Raw genomic sequence first — 4,696 nt, 5'->3', positions numbered from 1 at the left:
TATTTGTTAAAGGACGGCCAATTTGGGTATTATTTTCTTTAATAATAAGACACATGCTTAAAAGATGGAAAGACATCAATTTCTGACTCCAATGGCAAGTATAAGAAACAGAAAACAGAAAAATTTCCAAATTGCCGCCAATTTCATTTTTCCGCGAAATTAACGCAATTTCAGAATGGCGGGTTTTGATATCAGTCCAATTGTTGTCTTGAGAAAATAGCAACAACGGTCGTTTCTAAGGGCTTGCTTTCCGACTGCAATGTACTTTTTATGAAAAACAGATATATTGGCACTCATAGTTAATACCGACAAAGATTTCTATCAAATGAGGACTTATACACCTATTGCTCACATTTTCCTAAAAAGAATCCACATTGAGGCACCAAGAGTACTGATTGTCAATGGCAGAACACGACTAGCTATAAAACAAAATTTTGACACTCTCATAAATGCTGATAAATATTCTTATATATAAGGTTTATACATGTATTGCTCTCATATTATGTATATCAATCAATTCTGATTTACCAACAGTACTGATTTTCAATACAGCTGTACATGTCATACATTGTTAACAAAAGAAACTCACATTGGTAGTTTTAACTGATGTCGACAAACAAAACAAAACATGCTATTCAATATAAAGAAAAATATTGGCATTTAAAGAAAACATAATTAGAACTGACAATAAAATTAGCCTCTATATCAATATATTGCTGACATTTTATGTAAAACAATCAATCCTGCGGTACCAACAGAACTGCTTTCTAATACAGGTAACAATATTTCTATTAAAAGAAGAAATATTGGCACTCTGAATTTATGTTGACTAAAATTTGACTACCTGTACACTTTGTGATTCACCTTTTGTGAAAAACGGTTCATCTTGATGTGTAATGAGTACACTATCTTCAATAACTTAAGTAATTGGCCTAGTTTACACATCAATAACCTCTAGACAAAAAAATTGTTAAATCCTATATAAACTATATAGACTATACTGTGGTATAAGTGGCAATATAAACAAAACTCGAGGATTGTCAACGTTAGCGCTAAAAATTGTGACTTATTTTCCTCGATTGTGACATCACCGTATGAGACTTAATACCGGATCTATACTTACCATGATCAATACGACGGGTGCATATAATGATTCAAATTCGATTACGTAGTTATATCTCAAGAAATTGACAATATTTTTTTGTATCATATTTTACTTTTCATGATCACTGTTTCCACTGATGAAGCAGATACAGCTCACCCTACAGGGCATATAAGTTCAACATCCTGGTTTTTTGCAATGTTCGTATTGCTCAATCATTATATTTTTGTGTAATGTTTGTGGTCTGTTGTTTGACTTTCTGTCTTTTTTCGTGGTGTTTATCCTGTCTTTCTTGGAGAAATGATGTATGATTGCAAATGTAAAATATGTTATAGTTATTTTCTTGCTGAATTACAGTACTTGGATTCTTTTAAATGTTTATGAGAATCGATTTCCTAGAATGATTACAATGTATATATCTTTTCCGAATAAACATAAGTATAAAATAAGGTTTTTATAACGGTTGATAAGATCGAAAAGAAATGAACCGAAATCTTTTTGTTTGGTATCAAGCTCAATGATTCTATTTGGGGTTTTTTTTATTCCCATAATTCATATTTTAAAAACAACACAGCAAAATCATGTTTGATACATTAATACGGTTATTCTTCTGATGAAAAAAAAACACTAAGAATATTGCACTGACCTAGACAAAATCATAAAACTAGTAAATGACTTTTAACCGGTCATTTTGATCTAAACATCAGCTGCAAAGTCTGAACCTAAAAATGTTTATTCTTCGTAAGGGGAAATTAAATTTCAGGCAATCAAGTACAGTTCAGTAGCATTTCAGAAAAATTCAGTAGTTTGTAGTTTTGTACAGGTAATTAACAACTACTGAAAAGAAAGAACATGGACTGAATAGATTATAAATGACGACAGGTGAATAATTCGAACAGTACTTTATTTACAGCAAGTCAATGTGTCTAACAATGAACTGAAAGACATATAATGACTGACGAATTTATCGTTCAGTCTTTCAAGAACTTCAGTTCAAAATCAATTTAAGAGTGTTATTTGAAGTAAGAAAGACAGGATATGGTGAAAAAAGAAACAACTTACAAAAGAAAACCACGCCAGCTACGACGCAGACTGATTGAAAGCTTTTTAAACACCGTTTCAACATACAAAGGCTATTTCATGACGATATTCAATTGTATCACAATATCATATTATAAGTCAAGTTAAAGAGCCATCACACAGATAAAAGCATTGTAAAAAACACGCAAGTAAAGAACGTCAATATTATAGGTGTTATACTCGGAGCACGGTAAAATAAAAACGAGAAGGATACCAAAGGGACAAAAAGCCTCAAATTATTTGTAACTCTCACCGTGTTCTTATATGAAAATGAAGTCGAGAGTATATTTGACTTCTATCTATCAGAAATAATTTAATTCATTATAATAGAAAGAGTAAATATTGTCAGTCAAAATTAACGGTATCGCATCCGATTATAAACTTTTTGGTCTAATGAAAAATTGGGTAGTTTAACAATATTTATAAATTTTCCTTTCACAGTTCATTAAACGAGACCCCCAGATCGGAGCTTTTCCGTTTTAGATTAAACTGAATTATTTTGTATCAATTAACTTATAATTACAAAACTCAGTGAAACCCAAATAAAAGTATCTGAAAATAAAAAATAAAAATCTAATGAATACTTCTAAAAATAACACTCTTTTTCTCTTAAAATCACAAAACACAAAAACAAAAATGGACGCATACTAACGATAATGCGAAGCACTCAGTCCCTTTCTGTAAAGGTAAACAAGATGTGTCTGCTTAAGGCTGAACCTGTATTATTCTAACTTATATATATGTTGGTTTACTTCTTCTATAGTCTCTCTCATTTAGCAAACCTTGCAAATGAAAAGCTAATATCTTGTATATATTTGTATGATGAGTAAAAACATAACAACAAAAATACCGAACTCGAAGAAAAATTAAAAATGGTGAAGTCCTTCCTTCGAACCTGACAAAATCAAACGTTAGACTATATCAACCAACGGAACGAATGGAAAACAACTGTCAAGTTCCTGACTTGGTACAGGCGTTTTAGTGGGAAAATGGTCGGTTAATCATGGTTTTATAGCTATCAAACCTCCCACTTGTATGACAGTTATTGCAAATTTATTTTCTATGAAATAGAAATGAAGATCATAACGAGACTTGAATGTATAGTTCCCAGGTCTTGATATTTCAGATAACGTTTATGTCCAAATAGCAGTATCAGATTGAAGTAATTAAACCATAGTACCATGGACATCAGAATATTTTACGAAAATTAGTTTTCGGTTTCATTGGTATATATCTGTGATAATTGTTATATACTAATAAACTTATTTGGTATTTAATGGTATGAAATGAAAATAACACCTAATTGATTTCGTTCGTCCGAAGCGCTTTTCCGGAATTACCTTCATCAGGAACGCTCAAATCATAACATTTTTAAGTAAATGCACAGACCACAGAGATTTGTCTCCACTGGTTATATACACTTAATAGACTTAATAAAACAGTCTAGTCTTGTGTAAACTGGTTCATAAAAATTGACGGTGTCTCATCCTTTTTCAAATCGAATAACAGAAATTGAGTATGTCTTCTCTAAATGATTATTTTTTTATGAAACAATGCAAAAGTTATTATTTTCAAGGTTCTTTTGGGTTGTTAGAATGGGTAGTTCCAGATCCGATCAAGATATATTTTTGTTTACCCCGGACATTTATATGGCTTTAATGCGTATAATGACTTTTTGAAACGTTTAAAAATTTGTTAGTATCGAACAAAATGACCTGAATGATGCCGAGTTTAATTAAACCGCTACAACTATCTCTTTTTGCCAAACTTTGCATATTAACTAAACAATTATAATTTGCAAATATGTAATTATAATTTGGTAATTATTCAATTATTCCTATTTTTGCCTTTTCATTTTACTGAAATAATGAAATTAAAAAAAATTGGCGAATATTTTCGACACTCAAGTCTTAAAGAATTATAATGTTGTCATAAACCATCTTGATGAATTAATTTACATGTAAAAATATAATCTCGTGTTTATTATCAAATACCTTGTGTTTATGACATCGGACGTCCTGAAAAGAAATCCTAACAAATAGAATCATTGAATGAAAAATATTCTTTTTTAAATGATTGAAAATAAAGAAGAAACAAAATATGGCGAGGTTAAGCAGCCTTGTTGCAGAAAATTAATGCATAAGTAAATGAAAAATATATTTTACGCGTAATATTATTAACTTCTATCAACTTACGATAAAATAATAATAGTCTTTTTTCAAAATAATAAATTTCCAAACAATAAGCAAATGTCCGTGCATAAGCACGTCTTGGTCATTCGAAAAGATTACCATAAATCAAATCTATAATTCAACAAAGAAGCATATCATTTCACTCAGTATATAACATTATTTAAAAATAGAACTGGAAATTGTATGTATAGATTTAGATTTCTATTTTAAGCCATTTCGGCGAAATGTGTATTGATTCTTTTAAGTGGAAATTTAAATGTCTAATAATACTTATTTACAACGTTCACTGTGATTGGATATATTTTTCGGAGAGACCAATGGA

Source organism: Mytilus californianus, unplaced genomic scaffold (assembly GCF_021869535.1).
Source record: "Mytilus californianus isolate M0D057914Y unplaced genomic scaffold, xbMytCali1.0.p SCAF_2, whole genome shotgun sequence".
NCBI classification, from domain to species: Eukaryota; Metazoa; Mollusca; class Bivalvia; order Mytilida; family Mytilidae; genus Mytilus; species Mytilus californianus.
The sequence above is the reverse complement of the archived record's forward strand: the minus strand, read 5'-3'. Positions refer to the sequence as shown.